The sequence below is a fragment of the Oryctolagus cuniculus genome, chromosome 1 (genome assembly GCF_964237555.1).
Source record: "Oryctolagus cuniculus chromosome 1, mOryCun1.1, whole genome shotgun sequence".
In the NCBI taxonomy this organism is placed as follows: Eukaryota; Metazoa; Chordata; class Mammalia; order Lagomorpha; family Leporidae; genus Oryctolagus; species Oryctolagus cuniculus.
The window spans coordinates 133,999,783-134,020,778 of NC_091432.1; the positions used below are offsets into that span (position 1 = coordinate 133,999,783).

Consider the following 20,996-nt stretch of genomic DNA (forward strand, 5'->3'; position numbering starts at 1 on the left):
GATAACAGACTAGGTAAGGTAATATCAAATAAATATTGTTCATTTGGTCACCATGACCAATAACTGCTTAGATCATTCAAAACCTAAGATCTTTACATTTCAGTGACTTTTTTTTTTTTTGACAAGCAGAGTCTGCTCTGAGGCCTTAACGCATTGTCTCAGAAAGCATTAAGCGGTATTCTGTCAGAAATGATTCCAATTCATGAAGCTCCCTTCTTCAAATATCTTTTTGTTGTTGTTGTTTATTTTTCTTAAAAACTACTCAATTCCAAAGGAAATGAGACTGTCACCCAGTACCCCAACTCCCATGTTCCTGGAAATTAGGTCTTGTATAAGATTCTATAACTTCTATGAAGTGCAGTAAACCAGAAACTTCAAGATACACCATAAAACCTCACAAATACAACTGCCACCAAGTGTAAGTCAGCCTGCACACACCTCACAATAATTTCTCAGAGAATGTAAGGAAATTTCACTAGTAATACTAATATACTCATGATACAGATGGGTAAACAGTGACAGAGGTGCAACCTATATTCACCCCATACACATTTCAGCTCAAATGGTCTGAACACCCACCTACATCCCATGGCCATTGTGGATGCAGCAGACTGTCTACAAAATTTTAGAACCACCATCTGTACACCTGGAGTCACACACTGGTCTTCTATCATAGCATCACTTTCTGCTAAAAAAAAAAAAAAAATCCTGGAAAGCCTAACTTTATTCATTGTGGGTGACTCTGTGCCTGGCTGGGAGACTGCCTAGCCATGCAGGAGGTTAAGAGGGCATACCATACCATACCCCCTGGGAAAGGCTCTGGTCAGGGGCTCAGCACACTGACAGCCACACATGACCTGATTACTGGCAGGTGGCAAAGACCTCAGGCACATTTCCTCCATTCCCACTTCCTGTTGAAGGGCCTTGTAATTGTCAACTAGGTAAACAGCTTCTGGGTGTGGCCCAGACCCTCAAAGGCCACCTGAAAGACTTTGTAGGCTATGTAACCTTCAAGCTGATTGGGGAAGCATAGAGGCGCCAGCATCTACTTTATCCTATAGAATTAGTGTCGCCAACCTGAACTAGCTACTCCTCTTTGCCTGCCCTTTAAAGCTTGTGCCTGATTGTTGATAAATGGATATGTCCACCAAAACTGTCTCTGGTGCTTCTTGTCAAAGAATGCTGTCATCCCAACAGTATGGGCCTCACAGGATGAGCCCAAAGTTCATTCCTTTTTCAGCTAAAGAACTTGTCTAGCCACATGAGACACCCAAATAATACTTCAATTCCTCATTAATTATTGGTTTCACAAATTTAAATGTAAAAGAAACAAACTATAAGTGGAAAAATTTAATCATGGAAAGAATCTTTGGAAATTATCATTATATTTATCTTCTATTTTCCATAATTAAATCATGGTTCTAGAATCCTCAAATACCTCTACAGATATTAGGGAAAAAACTCCAAGGACTCTTTTAACTTTAATATTCAAAGAAGAAACTAAGATCCTTTAATGACTGATTTTTTTTAAAGATTTGATTTATTCATTTAAGAGATAGTTACAGACAGTCAGAGGGAGAAACAGAGAGAAAGATCTTCCATCTGCTGGTTCACTCCCCAAATGGCTGCAGTGGTCAAAGCTGAACCCTTCTGAAGACAGGAGCCAGAAGCTTCTTCCAGGTCTCCGATGCAGGTACAGGGGTCCAAGCACTTGAGCCATTTTCTGCTTTCCCTGGTCATATCAGAGAGCTAGATGGAAGAGGAATGGCTGGGACAAGAACCAGCACCCATATGGGATGCCAGTGCTTCAGGCAAAGGATTAACCTACTGTGCCACAGCACCAGTCCCTGAATAACTCATTTTTAATCCTTTAAAACAATGCTTGATTTTACCTAATAAGACATTTTGTGTGCCATCAATGGATCATATTTCACAGAGAAATAATAATAACTTATCAGATTAATATGGCTGGAAAACAGGATGAGTGCCTTGTAAAATCTTTGCAAATATTTAAAACACTATCTAGTAATTCTTTATTGAAAAGATTCTGAAATTCATCAATCATTACTCCATTCAATTATCTATATATATCTAACAAAGCTTTTTTTTGAGAACTGCACTTAATTTGTGGTTTATGACACAAATTAGGCAAAGAGACAAATATTGGGGTATCATGGAGCTCCTGCTTTTACTCCTTTTCTGTCTAAATGAGAATGGGCATGAAATTATGATCAAGTTCTTGAGGATTTGAGCGGTAGTGTCACAGTCCACTGACTCTTGGCCCACAGCTACTGATCATTTTTTCTATGCATAATATATGAATTGTGCTGTTCAAATTCCTGTATCAATCCTGATCTGGTAATTGTCTTCCAGTGACTACTCTGCAAATTGAGGGACCTGAGTCTTGAGCTTCCATCTTTTCTTTTTCTTTCTTTTTGACAGGCAGAGTGGAGAGTGAGAGAGAGACAGAGAGAAAGGTCTTCCTTTTTGCCGTTGGTTCACTTCCCAATGGCCGCTGCGGCCGGCGCATCACGCTGATCCGAAGCCAGGAGCCAGGTGCTTCTCCTGGTCTCCCATGCGGGTGCAGAGCCCAAGGACCTGGGCCATCCTCCACTGCACTCCCGGGCCACAGCAGAGAGCTGGCATGGAGAGCTTCCATCTTAAGTAACTTCACCTCAAACCCAGAAGAAAATTATCATTTGGTTCCCAGCCTCATATGATTCAAACAGAAAATGAAGCTGCAGGGATTAAAGAACTAGAGGAGTATTATGAAATATTGGATTCCCCTGTCCTCTCCAAGAATTATTGCTCCCTAGAGTGGTAGCCACATACTTCCGACAGCAGGAGTTGCTCATTTTGGAACTGCAGTTGAAAATTCTGGGGGAATTCCTGAGAAGAAAGAAAGTGGGAAGGTCACACCCAGTTGTTGATTGGTCTTTTACAACTCACTTCCTTTCTCTGGATTTTAAATATACCTTCTGAGTAACGACTGGCATTTATATTTCAAGCACTTAGAAAGAGGAGCTCTAATACCAGATTAGTACTGAATGAAGAATGACAAATATAGTCCACAGGATATAAAGAGAGAGATGACCATAGAGTTGAAACTGACTAGTTCAGGATACTACAAAAACTAAAATTTGAGATCAATCTTGAGCTACTTATCACTAATGGAAATCTGTAGTAATGTACCAGCCAATGTTATTTGATCATATATTCTGATTAATATATTCTATAAAAAGAGATAACATGCCACCTTTCCCCACATGCACTGAAGCCTTGCTCCCTAAATTAACTATATTCAGTCAAAGACATGCTACACACATTTTCTCATGAATTAAGCCACATTCACAAATAAATATAGAATGTATCATACAGAAGAAAAGCCACATTTTATGTGGAATTGTATTTGGGATATTTCTGTGCCCTCACGTAGATTGGTCTGTATTACTCTAAGGTGTAAAATTTTATTATGTTCCTCATAGTTGTTTATTAAAAAAAGAAAAGGAATAAAGTTGCTCACTCTCACCACTACTATTCAATACAGTTCTAAAAGTTTTAGCCACAGCAATAATGCAAGAAAAAGAAACCAAAGGGATACATATTAGAAAGGAGAAGATTCAATAATCCCTATTTGCAGATGACATGATCCTCTATACTGGGAAACCAAAAGACTCCACCAAGAGATTACTGAAGCTCATAGGAGAGTTTGCTAAAGTTGCAAGATATAAAATCAACACACAATCAGTAACCTTTATAGAAACAAAAAAATCCATGGCTGAGAAAGACCTTACCAGATCAGTGCCATTCACAATAGCTACAAAAAAATTTTATTACCTTTGAATAAATTTAATCAATTGTATGAAAGATCTCAATAAGGAAACTTATAAAACATTAAAGAAATAGAAGAAAACACACAAAAAAGGAAAAATCTTCCACGTCCATAAATTGGAAGAACAAATAGCACCAAAATTCCCAAACGACCAAAAGCAATTATTAATTTTTAATTTTATTTTATTCTTAAAACTCTGAGAGGCAGAGTTACAGAGAGAGGGAGAGACAGAGAGAGAGATGTTTTCCATCTGCTGGTTCACTAACCAGATGGCTGTAATGGCCAGAGCTGGGCTGATCTGAACCCAGGAGCCAGGAGTTTCCTCAGGGTCTCCCACATGGGTACAGGGGCCCAAGCACTTGGGCCATCTTCCACTGCCTTCCCAGGCCATTAGCAGATATCTGGATCAGAAGAGGAGCAGCTGGGACATAACTGGCACCCATATGAGATGCCAATGCTTCAGGTGGAGCCTCTACCTACTATACCACAGGGCCAGCCCCCCAAAAGCAACTTAAGATTTAGTGTGATCCCAATTAAAATACCAACAATATTCTCAGAGATAGAGGAAAATGATGCAAAAATTGATATGAAATGCTAAAGCAATCTTAAACAACAAAAACAAAGTGGGAGACATCACAATTCTACAATTCAAGATCTACTACAGGGCAGTTATAATTAAAATAGCCTGTTATTGTCACCAAAAAGACAGGTAGAGACCTATGAAACAGAATAGAATCTTCAGAAATCAATCCACACATGTATAACCAACTAGTTTGTGACAAACAAGCTTAAAGCAATCCCTGGAGAAAGGACAGTCTCTTCAAAAATGGTGCTGGGAAAATTTAGTCATCACATGTAGTATGAAACAAAATCCCTACCTTACAGTTTATATAAAAATCAAACATAATTAGATCAGTCAGCTAAGTCTATATGATACAATCAAACTACTATAAGAAAACATCAGGGAAACTGCAAGACATTAGCATAGGCAAAGACTTTTGGGAAAGATCCCACAAAGCACAGGAATAAAAGCAAAAAATAATCAAATGAGATTACATCAAGTTAAGATACTCAACTATAAACACTCAAAAAAAGGAACAAACTGACATCATAGAAGAAAATATTTGCAAACTATGCAATTGAAAAACTATCAATATCCAGAATCTCTAATGAGCTCAAGAAACTCAACAACAAAATAAATAATCCAGTCAAGAAACAGTCAACAGGCATTTTTCTTGTTATATTGAAATTTTTTTCAAGGATGAAATTCAAATGGCCAAAAGATACATGAAAAAATGCTCAGTATCACTAGCCATCAGGGAATGCTAATAGAAACCCCAATGAGTTTTCACCTTACCCCAATTAGAATGGCTATCATACAGAACCAAAAATCAGGGGCAGATGCTGTGGTGTAGCAGGTTAAGCCACTGCCTGCAGTGCTGGTTTGGGTCCTGACTGCTCCACTTCTGGACCAGTTCTCTGCTAATATGCCTGGAAAAGCTGCAGAAAATGACCTAAGTGCTTGGGCTCATGCACCCATTTGGGAGACCCAGAGGACACCCAGAGGACACTCCTGGCTCCAGATTGGCCCAGCATTAGCTGCTGCATCCATTTGGGGAGTGAATTAGCAGATGGAAGACTCTCTCTTGCCTCTGCCTCTCTGTAACTCAACCTTTCAAATAAATATTTAAAAAAAAAAAAATCAAACAATAAAGGCTGGTGAGGATGTAGGAGAAAAAGTACCCTAATCCATTATTGGTGGTAATGTAAACTAGTATAGCCATTATGGCAGACAGTATGGAGATGCCTCAGAACTCTGAAAACAGATGTACCATATCTGCCATCCCACTCCCAGGAATTTATGAAAATGAAATGAAATCAGCATATGAAATATTTCTCTACCTCCATGTTTACTGCAGCTCAATTCACTATAGCTAAGATATGAAATCAACCCAGATGGCCATCAACTGGAGATTGGATAAAGAAAATGAGTTGTGTACATATACGAAGCGGAATACTATTAAGCCATCAATGAGAATAAAACTCTCTTTTTCAACAAAATGGATGCAATTGGATACCATTATGTTTATCAAAGAATCCAGTCCCAAAAAGACAAATACCATATGTTTTCTCTGATTTATTGTAACTAATATACAAAGAATAAAAAAATAATGTGTATGAGTGAAACTGACATTTTAAGATTTGATTATTGTCTGTAGCTCTTGTCTATACACTTGAGGAACATTGATTTTTCTCCTTACTACTTGTTGAGTTCTTTCTTTTGTAGAGAGTTAAAGCTTATGATTATAAAATAAACTGAAAGCATGCCATTTAAAAAATTAAAATCAACCAATGGAGGAGGGAGTGTGCAGCATGAGCAAGAAAGAGAATAGGGTAGGAAGCATCATTTTGCCTTAAATCCATATACTTGAATTACATGAAATTTGTTAATTTTATATACATTTTAAAAAATAAACTTAGTACTAGAATAAAAAAAAGACCTGAGGTCAGTATTTTCTGACTCACTATATAATTATTAGTCTTTACTTGTGTCTGACCATGTTTGGTTTTATATTTATTTATTTTTTAAGTATATTCTTTAAAAAGAGAGATAAAATTAATGTCACCATTCCATCTTATCTATCCAGTTTCTGCTATGCTATTAATTTATCATGAATTCATATCCATGTCTTCTTAAAAACATGCAAGGTATCCTAAAGAAGGAAAGTCATATTTTATGTGGATTTGAGTTTGGAGGAGTAAAATACAAAATATTACTTAAAATTTGAATTAAATGTATTATTTTCAAAATATGTAAAGAATCATATAATTTTCTTAACTAAAAATGAGATATAAACATAATTTACAAACTTTGTCATTTATATATTAAGAATGTTTATGCAATTCATTATATTTCGGTTATATGTAAATATCACCACTCTCAATAACAGAGTATTTTTAGTCATTCAGAAAGTTATGAGTGGGCATTTGGCTGAGTTGTTAAGATGCTGCTAGGTAAATGGATTTATGATCTACATAAGGATAGCCTATCGCCACCCACTATCTGGGAAGCAATGGCTCAAGAATGTGGGAGGCTTTGAGCCATGTTGGAGTCTGGGATTAATTATTTTTTAAATCAAATTACTTATTTGAAAAACAGGGAGAGAGATCTTCCCTATTCCAAAGTTTTCCAAACTAAAGTCAGCACAAGTGTGGTGGACTGTTTCTGTAGATATGCTTACTACGGGCCTGACATGTAATGGAAGATGGATCTATGTGTTCTCTTTCCAAATACAGAACCTCCATCATTCATATAACATAGGACACTACCTCTTAGCCACACTCACCCTGAACAAATTCCTGGACACAGGTAACTAGAGAGAGAACAAATAAGGATGCCTAACTCCCATAATTGGCAGCAGACAAGAGGGAGATCCTGGTATTTCCATTTCATTGTGTCAGAACAGAGGAGAAGAAAATAGACCTGGATTAAATAGCACCAAGTCTCTTTGCTCTTTCTAAACCATAAACTTTCTGTGGTTTTTCTTTAATTCCTGTATGTCTTTGAGACTTTTCTAGAATAGCTTCTCATTTTGATTTCTTTTTGTTTTTTTTTTGTTTTGATTTTAAGTAGTACTTACCAATTTTATTAAAACAAGCATCTCTACTGCTATTTACCACCATGCCCAAATTCTATGAATCATTCAATTTTAATGCTCATAATGTTTAGTGAATTATTAATTATATTTGTAATTGCCACATAATAAAGACAAATTAGCTAAAAATAATTCAAGTCAACCAAATGTCAGTCTCATAACTGATTCATGGTATTATTTATGGTTTGGGGGGCTTTGCAGATGATTACATGTGCCACGAAATGGCAATTTTTAAAAATTCTGCAATAGGAGCTGGCGCCGTGTCTCACTTGGTTAATCCTCTGCCTGGGGCACTGGCATCCCATATGGGCACTGGGTTCTAGTCCCATTTGCTCCTCCTCCAGTCCAGCTCTCTGCCGTGGCCCAGGGAAGGCAGTAGAGGAAGGCCCAAGTCTTTGGGCCCTGCACCCACATGGGAGACCAGGGGAAGCACCTGGCTCCTGGCTTCGGATCAGCATGGTGCAACAGACGTAGCGGCCATTGAGGGGTGAACCAACGGAAAAGGAAGACCTTTCTCTGTCTCTCTCTCTCTCTTTGTCCACTCTGCCTGTCAAAAAAAAAAAAATCTGCTTCAATGCACTAGATTTATGATTTTCAGAATGTATCTTTCCTATGTGTAATGTGGTCCGTGCGAGATTTGACTAACAGAAATGTCAAATGTGATAGGTTTTTTTGTTTTTGTTTTTGTTTTTAAAGATGTATTTGAGAGGCCAAATGGCCACATTGGCTGGAGCTGGGCTGATTCAAAGTCAGGAGCCAGCAGCCAGCAGCCAGCAGCCAAGAACCAGGAGCTTCCTTTAGTTCAACCTCCACAACTATGAGAAATAAATTTCCATGATTTAAATCATACAATCTGTGGTATTTTGTCTTCAAATAAATTCATCCTTATTTCTTCCAGCATTTCATTGCAGTCACTAGAAGGTTACCATGGTTATCAAGGAAATATGGAAATTAAAAACTATAACTTTAGGTGGCCAAACATCTAAAAACACAAGAAAAAAATATCAGTAAGCAACCTACTACCCTTCTCAAGAGCATAGAAAAAACAAGAATGAGTCAAATCCAAAGGCAATAGGAAAAAGTGAGTAATAAAAATAACAGCAGAAATAAAGAAGAATCTTAAGTAATATTAAAATTAATAAAATGAAGAGCTGATTTTTTGAAAAGAAAAATTAATGCCCCACTTAAACTAAGAAAACTGAAATGATTCAAATGAATGAAATCAAAGAAAAGAGAAGAAACAAATCTATTCCAACAGGAAAGTAAGAATTCAAACTTATATTTCTACTTGCAGAAAACATGGTTCTATATGGAGAGAAACCTAAGAACATTATCAAGACAATTCTGGAACTAATAAATGAATTTAGTAAAACTGACAACATGAAATACAAACAAAATCAGTAGCACCTTTGTATATAATAATGAACTCAGTGGGAAATAAATTATAAGAACAAATATATTTACAATTGTCACAAAAAAATAAAGTACCTTGCAGTAAATTTAACCCAGAATATGAAAGCCCTCTACTATAAAATCACAAAGTAATGATGAAAGAAATTAAATATATAAAAATTGGATGTCTCATGTTCATAGATTGAAACAAGTAGTTATGACTGAAATTTTTATGTTGTCCAGTGTAATGTGTACATTTACTCCAATTTGCATCAAAACACCAATGTAATTTTTCACAGAGGGGATAGTATTATAGCACAATGGGTTAAACTGTCACCTGCAATACCACTATCCCATATAAGAACAATTGTTAACTCCTGACAGCTCTGCTTTTCATCCAGCTCCCAGCTAATGTGCTTGGGAAAGCAGGAGAAGATGACCCAAGTTCCTCGGTCCCTGCCACCAATGTGGGGGATCTAGATGAAGTTCCAGACTCTGGATTTGACTTGGCTCAGCCCCAGCCATTGTTGCCATTGGGGAAGTAAACCAGCAGATGAAAAATTTTGATTCTCTGGCTCTCTCTGTCACTCTGCCTTTCAAATAGAAAAATCTTTTTAAAAAGAAAATAAATTCAGCTGGCATTGTGGTGTGGTAGGCTGGGCCTCTGCCTGTGATGCTGGCATCCCATATGGGTGCTGGCTCATGTCCCGGCTATTCTTCTTCTGATCCAGCTCTCTGCTATGGCCTGGGAAAGCAGTAGAAGATAGCCCAAGTGCTTGGACCGCTATACCCATGTGGGAGACCTGGCAGAAGCTCCTGGCTTCATATTGGCTCAGCTCCAGTTGTTGCAGCCATTTCAGGAGTGAACCACCAGATGGAAGACCATTCTCTCCATCTCCTCCTCTGTCTGTCTGTAACTCTACCTCTCAAATAAAAAAAAAAAAAAAAGAAAGAAAGAAAAGAAATTCACAGAACTAGAAAAAACAAACCTAAAGTTCATTTGAAATCAGAAAATCCCCACATAGTCAAAGCGATCTGGAACAACATAACAAATCTGCATGCATCACAGTATCTGATTTCAAGACATATTATGGAAGCAGTGTAAGCACTGGCTTGAAAACAGAAAATGGAACAAAATAGAAAGAAACAAACCCACATTTCCCCAGACAATTCATCCTTAACAAAAGAACCAAAATACCCTGGAGAAAGAAGAATTTCTTTAGCAAATGTTCCAGAAGACATACCCCAACAATCTTACACTTTGTAAAAGTCAACTCATAATGAATTAAAAATCCAAATATTAGAACAAAAATTAAGTAAATACAGAGGAAACTGTAAAACATTGGCATAGAAAAGTTTTTGAGTGAGATTCCAAAAGCACAAGTAACAAAAATAAAAACAGACTAATTTGGTTGTATCAAACTAAGATACATTCTTCACAGTGAAGTAATCATCAGAGTGATGAGATACTGCAGAAAACATTTGAAAACTCTGAATATGACAAAGGATTGATATCCAGAACATATATAGAATTGAAAGACTCCAAAACAGTAAATAAAAAATACAGTTAAGAAATGGGCAAGGATCTTAATAGACATTTCTCTGAGGAAGAAATGTAAATGATCAAAACATATGTGAATACACTCAATGTCACTAGCAATTAGGTAAATGTAAATCAAACACAGTATCAGGCCTCAACACCTGTGAGAGAATGCAATGATCAGGTTTTTGTCTGTGCAACAAGTGGGTATAGAGGACCCTGTTCAACTTCAGAGAGCAGAGTCTACATGGAGGTAAAGAAAACCTTTTTTTCCTAATAGGCTTGTTAAAACCCTCACCAGTGCTTGTTTGTCTTTGCCACTATTTTGGGTCTCACAGCTTTCCTTCTACTAAACTCCTATTTAGCCTCTTCTCTGTTGCTTATAAAAATAGTAGACCTTCTATTTACTAAGGATAGTTTTGTTTGTTTTGTTTCATTTTTAATTCCTTCTGTTTCTTACTAAGTTCTTCCAAGGAATCACAACCCTCAAAAGATGCTTTCATTTATGCAGTCTGCAGTTTTCACAAGCTACTACATGCCAAGTAGTATGCTAAAGGCAAGGCATAGGCCAGGAACAGAGCAAAGTTCTCAATGATTAAAGCAGAGATGGGGTCAGAGGCCAATGACAAAGATGAAGATGGAGAGGCAGGCAGAGGTGAGATGAGGCAGAGGCATGTGACATAGGTGAAGGTATGAAGATGAAATAAGGTGACTGCTATGGAGTTTTACATTCTGTTTGCAAATGAATTGAAGTTGAGAGCAAGAGTGTGAGCCATGTTAGATAATTAGTACTTTTCCAATTGTGTAGGAGACAGTGGACATAAGGAAGGTGGGACCACGGAGGTGGCAGGTGGAATGAAGAGATTTGAAAAACACCTAAGGAATAGAATTGGCCAGGCATGGATAAGTGAATGACAAAAATGGAATAACTGATGATTCCCAAATATTTGCTTTGTATAGGAGGTTGAATGTTGGTGACATATTCTGATATAAGAATTTTCAGACAGACAAGATTACTTTTAATTTTTCCCATATTGATTTTGAGGAGCCCTATGAAGGTTACAGCTGCATATGTGAGTTCTATACTCAGGAGAAATGTAAATTTCTTTAATATAAAGTATGAAGTCATGAGGAGTAGAAGAGATTACTTAGGCACTACATTATTTGAATACATATATACAATAGAAACTGATTAAGCTATGCAGCTAGTATTAAAGCACTGCAATAGTAAACATAAGAGCAATACCAATATTTAATTTTAGGTAGGAGAGACTGCAGATGCACTGAAACGGAGTAATCAGAAGTATAGAGAAAAGCCAGGGAAATGAGACACAATGTATGCTGAGGAAGGGAGTGTTTGAGGAGGGAGCTAGGAAATGTGTCAGATGCTGACTTCTAACCATGTTCTTTGTTCTCATTAGTTCTCTTTGTTCTCATTAGTTCTATATCCCATTATTCTGCCTCACTTTGATAATATAATTTATTCTTAATGAAATTATATTTTCTTATTACCAAGTTGTCATATTAACCCTTAAAAAATGCCTGGATTCTGTACCTAGAAGAGGGTTGGGCACATAGAACTTTAATAAATATTATGTGAATGACATGCACTCAGTATATGAGGAATTAAAAGCATAAATTGCATTTTTTAAGATTTATTTATTTATTTGAAAGAGTTAGAGAGAAGGAGAGGCAGAGAGAGAGAGATTCTCCACCCACTGGTTCACTCCCCAACTGGCCACAATAGTCAGAGCTTTCCCAGGACATAGCAGAGAGCTGGATTAGAAGAGGAGCAGCCAGGACTCAAACTGGCATCCATATAGGATGCCGGTAGTGCAGATGGTGGCTTTACCCACTATGCCACAGCGCCAGCCCCCATAAATTGCATTTAACCAACACAATAATCACCAATGCCCTTGGGAAGAGCCATTTGAGAAGAATAGTGGGAACAAAAATAAAACTTCAATGAATTGAATAAAACCAGAGAGAAAAGGAAATGAAGTGGATGTCAACATTAATGGCTATTTGGAGCAATTTAAATTAATAGGGGGGCCAGCGCGGTGGCACAGCGGGTTAACACCCTAGCCTGAGGCACTGGCAAATCATATGGGCACCAGTTCAAGACCCAGCTGCTCCACTTCCAATCCAGCTCTCTGCTGAGGCCTGGGGAAAGCAGTAGAAGATGGCCAAAGTCCTTGGCACCCTGCACCCATGTGGGAGACCTGGAAGAAGCTCCTGGCTTCAGATCAGTGCAGCTTTGGCCATTGTGGCCAATTGGGGGGGTGAATCAGCAGATGGAAGATCTCCCTCCCCCCCCTCTGCCTCTCCTCTAATTCTGACTTTCAAATAAAATAAGTAAATCTTTGAAAGAAAGAGCAAGAGGAAGGGAAGGAAAGGAGAGAGGAGAGAGGAGAGGGGAGAGGGGAGAGGAGAGGAGAGAAGATAAGACAAAAGAGAAGGGAGGGAGGGAGGGAGGGAGGAATTGCTTGCTAGGGAAAGCGGCTGACATTGTGGCACACTGGGTTAAGCTGTGAACCATGTGAGCGCTAGTTTGAGTCTAGGCTATTCCACTTCCAATTCAGCTCTCTGCTAATGCACCTGGGAAAGCAGAAGATAGCACAAGAAATTAGGACTCCGCTTCTCATAGGAAAGACCTGGATGAAGCTCCTGATATCAGCCTGGCCCAGCCCCAGCTGTTGTGACTCTTTGGGGAGTGAGCCAGCAGATGAGAGATCTCTCTCTTTCCCTCTCTCTCTGTAACCTTGCCTTTCAAATAAACAAATCTTTAATAAACAAATAAACTAATAGAAAGAAAAAAACTACAATATTATGTCATCTTATTCCAAAAAGATAAAAAATAGCAAATGCTAGAAAGGATTTGAGAAAAGAAAACCCTTATACATTGTGGGTGAGAACAGTATGGTTGTTCCTCAAAAAAAGATAAAAATGGAAATACTAGCTGCATAGCTTAATCAGTTTCTATTGTGTATATGTATTCAAATATTGCACTATATATATCACTAGTACAGATTAATTAAAAATTATGTAAATAAAATTTTAAAAATCAGAACTGTTTTTATTTACTAACATGGATTATCTGAAAATGAAATTGGAACACAGTTCCATGTATAACAGAATAAAAAACAAGAGATAATATCCTCCAGCACTGTTAGTGATTAATGAAATACCTAACCCAACAATCAACAAATCAACGTGGTCTTTCCATCTGAACTTTCTGATCAGCCCTTATATGATTTACTATCAGATAAACTGGTATTCTGGAAATACATGGAAGGGTCCTTATACTGGTCTATTCATTGTTAATACTACTGTCAAATTACACACAGGGTCGCCAACCTTGTACCTGTCTCACAGTTGAAATACAGACTAGGGGTGGGTTACTAAGCCTAATAGGAAGAAAGCTCGTGTCCTTCACTGGAGTACCTGAGTTCAGTTCCTGGATATGGATACAGCTCCTGATGCCAGCTTCCTATTCATGTGGCCTCTGGGAAGCTGTGGTAATGGCTCAAGTGATTAGGTTCAGGAAATGCATGGAAAATCAGGATTGGGTTTTCAGCAACTAGCTTTTGCCAAAAAAAACGGATTCTTTTTAAAAAATTTATTTAATTTGAAAGGCAGATTTACAGAGGGAGAGATCTTCCATCCACTGGTTCACTACCCAAATAGCTGCAATGACTGAGGATGTGACAAGCCAAAGCCAAGAGCCCAGAACTCAATCTGGGTTCCCATAAGGGAATATTTATCTTATATATTTGGTCAAATACATAAAGACTATAAGGTTTTTTGTAATATTGTTCATGATAGGAGTAAAACAGAAACAACCAAAATGTATATTGTAGGGAATTGGTAAAATACATTATGGTATATCTATACAATAGAATACTAAATATTTAATGGTATGAAAATGATTTAGGAACAAAGTGCTTTTATGTAAAACAAGGTACAGAAGAAAATGCCCCTTTGTAAAGAAAAAAGACACATACATAATATCTTTTTTAAAAATTTTATTCACTCATTTTCATTTCATTCATAAGGCAGAGAGAAATTTTACATATGCTGGCTCACTCTTCAAATTGGGCCAATATTGGGCTGGGCTAGGCTGAAGCAAGGAGCTAGGGGAACTTCATCTTGGTCTCCCACATGGGCAAAGGAGCCAAGGACTTTGACCATTTTTTACTGTTTTCCCAGACACATTAGCAGGAAGTTGGATCAGAACTGGAGCAGCCAGGAAGTGAACTGGTGCCCATAAGAGATCAAAGGTAGAGACGTAACCCATTAGCAGCTTTTTTTTCTTTTTTAAGATTTATTTTATTTATTTGAAAGAGTTACAGGGTAAGATAGAGACAGAGAAAGAGGTCTTCCATCCACTCATTCACTCCCCAAATGGCCAAAATGGCCAGTACTGAGCTGATCAGGAGCCAGGAGCTTCTGGGTCTCCCACATGGGTCCAGGGGCCCAAAAACTTGGGCCATCCTCTGCTGCTTTCCCAGGTACATCAGCAGAGAGCTAGATCAGAAGTGGAGCAGCTGGTTCTCAAACTGGTGCCCATATGGGATGCCTGCACTGTAGACCAGCACTCCAACCTGCTATGCCACAGTGCCAGCCCCGAGAGACTTAACCTGTTAGACCACAATGCCAGCCCCATGCTTATATATTTTCATAAAGGTACTTCAAAAGGTTCATGGAAAGTGGAATTAATAGATAACATTATTTTGGTGGAAAAATTGAAATCCATTCAAGTACACGTTCTACAAACATTTTTGAAGTTTTATTGTATGCATGGCCTTCAAAATTTATTACAGCAAAGCAAACAATCATTTAAATTCAGTTTTTCATGATGCACCTAAGTACCCTTGAATATAGGTGTATAGAAGTTTCAGAAGAGAATGTATGAAACTTTCAAGAGTACTTTGTTATGGGAAGTATGACTAGTATAGAAAAAGGGAATGACATTTTTATTTTATACTGTTCTAATATAAGAATATGGTACTTAAAAAATGCATAGGCTTGTATTGAACAAGATGTATCTAAACTTTATAAAATAATGTTATTTTTAATACAAAATATACATGAGTATATTTTTTTAAGATTTATTTATTTATTCAAAAGAGTTACAGAGAGGTAGAGGGAGAGACAGAGGGAGGTCTTCCATCTGTTGGTTCATTCCCAGATGGCCACAACGGTCAGATTTGCTGATATGAAGGCAGGAGTCAGGAGCTTCTTCCAGATCTCCCACATGAATGCAGGGGTCCAAGGACCTGGGCCACCTTGTACTGCTTTCCTAGGCCATAGCAAAGAGCTGCATCAGAAGTAGAGCAGCCAGGACTCGAACCAGCCTCTATATGGGATGCTAGCACTGCAGGAGGTGGCTATACAACTGCTATGTCACAGTGCTAGCCCCGGAGTATATGTTTTAAACATAGTTGATTATAAAAGCTTGTTTCAGGGCTGGTGCTGTGGCACAGCAGGTTGACACCTTGGCCTGAGGTGCTGTCATCCCATGTGGGCGCTGATTTGAGACCCGGCTGTTCCACTTCCTGTCCAGTTCTCTGCTATGGCCTGGGAGAGCAGTACAAGATGGCCTAAGCCCTTGGGTCCCTGCACCCGTGTGGGAAACCCAGAGGAGGCTCCTGGCTCCAAGCTTTGAATTGCCACAGCTCTAGTCTTTCAGCCAGTTGAGGAGTGAATCATCAGATGGAGGACCTCTCTCTCTCTCTCTTTCTCTCTCTCTCTCTGCCTCTCCTCTCACTGTGTAACTCTGACTTTCAAATAAATAAATAAATCTTTAAAAAAAAAAAAAGAGCTTATGTTTCTACTCAAATGCAGTGGTGAAAAGGAATTATAATTTACTCACAAAATAATTTAGAACTTCCTAACAGTATCTAACTTATATTGAAGGAAAATATCCTAAAATGTCTTTTGTTTGTTTGTGAATTATATTGCCTCAAAATAGCATTTCCTACCTCAAAGTTATTAAAAGCTTTGAAATGGAGACAAACTCCACGATGTTGGTAGATGTTTTATTCTAAATTCTTTATATACTCATGTTAATCCCAGTCTCTTATTTTAGAAAAATAAGGGTTAATGGTTTATAACTCCTCCTAGTCTATGATGGTTACAAAGTAAAACATCTAGTCAAGGTATGAATTTTTAAATTTCTTATCTGGAATCAACTTACAGTAAGAAAAATTTTGTGGCACTAATAGTCTTTAAATACAAATAAAGAGAATATTTAGCAACTTGAGAACAAGTGGCTATCAAAATGATTCAGATTCAGACAAGATAAGATTCCTTGTGGGGTAACCACATACTAAACTCATGATTTTTATATAAATGTCTCACTGTCACAGACTGAACAGCAGCAAAACATGTTATCAGAATGATGAACATGCATCTAACTTTAAACACAGATGTTTCCTGTTAGGACTTTATTGGCCCAAGTATGTATGTTAACAATGCAGGTCCTTTTAAGAAACTCTGCATACAAAATAGCCAAGAGCCAAAACAGAACTCCAAAAAAATCAGACATCATCTTCTCAGAAATATATGAAAAGACTCAGAAATAAATATTTCTGTTGTAAAGTGAACTGCAGGGGCCAGCACTATGGCATAGTGGGTAAAGCCACCTCCTGCAGTGCTGGCATCCCATGTGGGCACTGGTTTAGGTACCAGCTGCTCCATTTCCAATCCAGCACTCTGCTGTGGCCTGGGAAAGCAGTAGAAGATGGCCCAAGTCTTTGAGCTGCTGCACCCATGTGGGAGACCTGGAGGAAGCTCCTGGCTCCTGGCTTTGGATTGGTTCAGCTTCTGCTGTTGCAGCCATCTAGGGACTGAACCAGTGCATGGAAGACTTCCGTGCTTCTGCTTCTGCCTCTGCCTTTCTTCTGTAGTTCTGCCTTTCAAATAAAAATTGCAACCATTATTGTTTGTTTTCTTTCAAAACTTCAAGTGGACATAGGTCATAAAATCAAAAGTATATAGTTTCATACATACTAAAGCTTATCACAGACAACTGGTACTAATGAATGGATTCTCTCATAGTCTCTCTATATAAATAATTAACAAACCAATTCTATTTTTCCTACTCTGCAAAGCCAATCAATGAAATTGATTTAGAATTTTTAAAATCACTCACAAATACACAATGTTAGTGGTTTTGAGCTTTATAGGAACATAAAATAAAAATTTTTAATTCTTGTGCTTCTTAACATCAGAGAGTTCTAAGACATTAAGTGGTATTTTTTGTTTCAAACCCATATAACACTAACAATGTGCAGAAAAGGATGAGGATTTTTGTTTTAACTTATGCGATTTTTCCTCTACAGCAAATCCAGGAAGAGAGTCCTGTGAAACAAATAAAAAGCCCTTGGTGCTGTTAAATGATTACTTTTTGTTCAGGAACCTCCAAGCAACCACACCACTGTTCTAGTGAGGTTCTTTCTGTGGCGGGAACCTTCTCTTTCCTCTGCTTCTTCAGGCAGATCCAGGGAGGCAAGCTGGAATCTCAGGGGAAGGCCATGGGGGCGTGGAGAAGCATGCATCTCGTCTGCAGGCAGTGTGTCTGAAAGTTTCTTCTCAAGACCAAATTGACAGGTCTCTATCCATTGAGAAAAAAAGACTCATCATAAAAATTAGTAACACAGAAAAGAACCATTGGAATTCCATTCTTTCTGTCTCAGTAAAGTGGAGAAATAGCTCTCAGAGTAAAACAGACTTTAAAGAGTCTGTGCAATATCTCTGTGGCTTCCCTCACATTCTAAGGACAGACCTCAGAATTGCCTGCTGCCCTTCCAGAAAGGTTAATCAATAAATAAATCCTTAGTAAAAAGAAAAAACAGCTAGTTTTTCTTTCTATATTACATACTAGATAAGAGTTCTGTCTTTGAATCAATAGCTTATGATTTTTATTCATTATTCCTTCTTTGAAACTGAAGTGGGGCAGGCAAAAACATGGATGTAAGAGGGGAGGGGAGGAGCTTAAAGTACCAGATTGTAAAATAGGAACAAATGGACACAAAGGCTAGAGGTGAGGGGGTAAAGATTAGGTTAGGGGAAAAAAGTCAACTTCTTAAATCTTTCAAAACAGAAAGAAAGAAAGGAGGGGGAAACTGATAGTGCAGTATGGTTATGTTCTTATGGAATTATGTTCTTATGGAATCCATTCTCTTTATATTCATAAAAATAAAAATGTTTGTCAAAAAAAAAAAGAAAAATTAAAAGTTAATTCCTTTATTGCATTACTACAGCCTCATTGTAAGACTAAAAACAGAACCCAAAGGCAGGCATGGGTTGCAGGGAAGGGCACAGTAAAAGTGGCAGTGACAACCCAACTTCTCTAACAACCTCTGCGCCTTAACTTCTGATCCGGCAAAGTTTACATATCACCCAGAATCAGCTTCATAAAATAACGCACTTAGGGTAAAGGCTCAGAGAAAATCAATGACCCCACTATCTCTTTGCCTATAAAGCATCTTAGAAGTTAGCACACTGCTGAAGAAAGATTATGCCTGGGGTCAGCATTGTGGCATAGCTAATAAAGCTGCCACCTGCAGTGCTGGCATCCTATATGGGCACCAGTTCTAGTCCTGGCTGCTCCACTTCTGATCCAGCTCTCTGCTATGGCCTGGAAAAGCAGCAGAATATGGCCCAAGTCCTTGGGCCTACATACCAACGTGGGAGGCCTGGAAGAAGCTCCTGGCTTTGGACTGGCATAGCTCTGGCCATTGCAGCCAATTGGAGAGTGAACCAGCAGATGGAAAACCTCTTTTTCTCTCTGCCTTTCCTTCTCTCTGTGTGTAACTCTGACTTTCAAATAAATACATAAATCTTTAAAAAAAAAAAAAAAAAAAAAAGGATCAGCGCTGTGGCGCAGCAGCTTAACACCCTGGCCTGAAGTGCCGACATCCTGTATGGGCACTAGTTCGAGACCCAGCTACTCCACTTCCAATCCAGCTCTCTGTATGGCCTGGGAAAGCAGTAGAAGGTGGCCCATGTACCTGCGTGGGAGACCAGGAGGAAGTTCCTGGCTCCTGGCTTCGAATCAGCACACCTCTGGCCATTGCAGCCAACTGGTGAGCGAACCAGCGGATGGAAGACCTCTCTCTCTCTCTCTCCCTCTCTGCCTCTCCTTCCTCTTTGTAACTCTTTCAAATAAATAAATTAAAAAAATTTTTTTAAAAAGATTATGCTTAAGATATGTATAAAGAACACAAGGATATAAAGTTGGGAGGCAGTTTGGTGATTTATAAACACCTGCAGTGAAGTGCAGATAAATGAAAGGGATGGATCCAAGAATGAGGCATTATTCAGACAACAGAGTATAGTGGAAAAGCCCAGCCAGTAGTGATCAACAAGCCTATAAGTTGAGATTTATGAGTATTTGCAAAGTATACAAATGAGTTACACATATAGCAGCAGTAATTTTTCCCTCTTAGGACACAAGACCAAAGAGTCTTATTTTTTTTTTTCAATCTATCAGTTTTTCATTTCATTTTAAAGGCAAGGGAAGATGGAGAGGAAGAAAGATTTCTTCCATTTGCTGGTATATCCTCAAAGGCTTACAACAGCTGGCAAAGTGCCACCCTGAAGCCAGGATCCTGGAACTTCATTCAGGCCTGGGTGAGTTCAGCTGATTCAGAGGACACACAGTCCTCACTCAGTGATACCTGTCTTTATAAAGACACATCTCAATACAAAGTAACACTCCCTATTCAGGACATTTGAGACCTGAGAGAAAACTTTAAATACAATGCAGATGAAGAGTAAAACAGAAATCCAGAGGTTGCCGTGAGCCAACAGGTTTCTTGCCTACTGGAGAACCAGCTGAGTCACCAGGGAGACCAAGGAAAGAGAGCCAAGCAAAGCCACTTGGGACCTGTGCGGACCTGTGCACGAGTCTCTCGAGTGAGCATGAAGGCAGCCCAGTCATCGGCAGTTTTGGGCCCCCTTAACCCTAGAATGGGTCAACAAACTAGCCAACGGCAATTCAGACTGACTTATCAGACTGGCAGTCTAGCTAAATATAGTGTCACCCATTCAGGAGTCTGGACACATAAATGGTCTAAAAAGAACCATCAGGAGATTCACACAACTGGAGCCAGAGTGCTAAGTGGGAAATAAATGCACAGATCCTAGCCCAAGGCAGCAGACAATGCTAACCTTCTCTTTTGTTGTAAAATTTCCTTACTTTATCTTAAGGGCCTTGAGAAACAGATCTGTAGACATCTTACATGTAAAACAAATGTGGATTATTCATAATTGTTCTATAAATATTAGCATTCTTTCCCTGATCAATGAGCCTCAGGAACTAGTTCAGGGTGGGGCCATTAAAAGGAATCACTTCAGTTTCCTTTTCAGGGAAGTATACATCCTCCATGAACTGCTTCTTACAAAACACTTCTCTCAATTTCCAGGAGAAATAAGTCAACCTTGAAGAGGCTATTTTTTTTTTCCATAGAGCCTAATACCTGCCTTGTGAATCACCTGTGATGCCAGGTAGATGGGCGAGAAAGCCAACTGGAATCATCTACGAGGAGACAAGATACTGTACCCAAAT

The 20,996-nt window shown here is 38.5% G+C and overlaps 1 protein-coding gene across 16 annotated transcripts in view; it reads right to left on the reverse strand.

Annotated features, from left to right (window-relative positions):
- Positions 1 to 20,996, reverse strand: part of LOC100353215 (zinc finger protein 717) — a 54,173-nt gene that overhangs the window by 21,281 nt on the left and 11,896 nt on the right. The gene's annotated exons all lie outside the window — the stretch shown is intronic.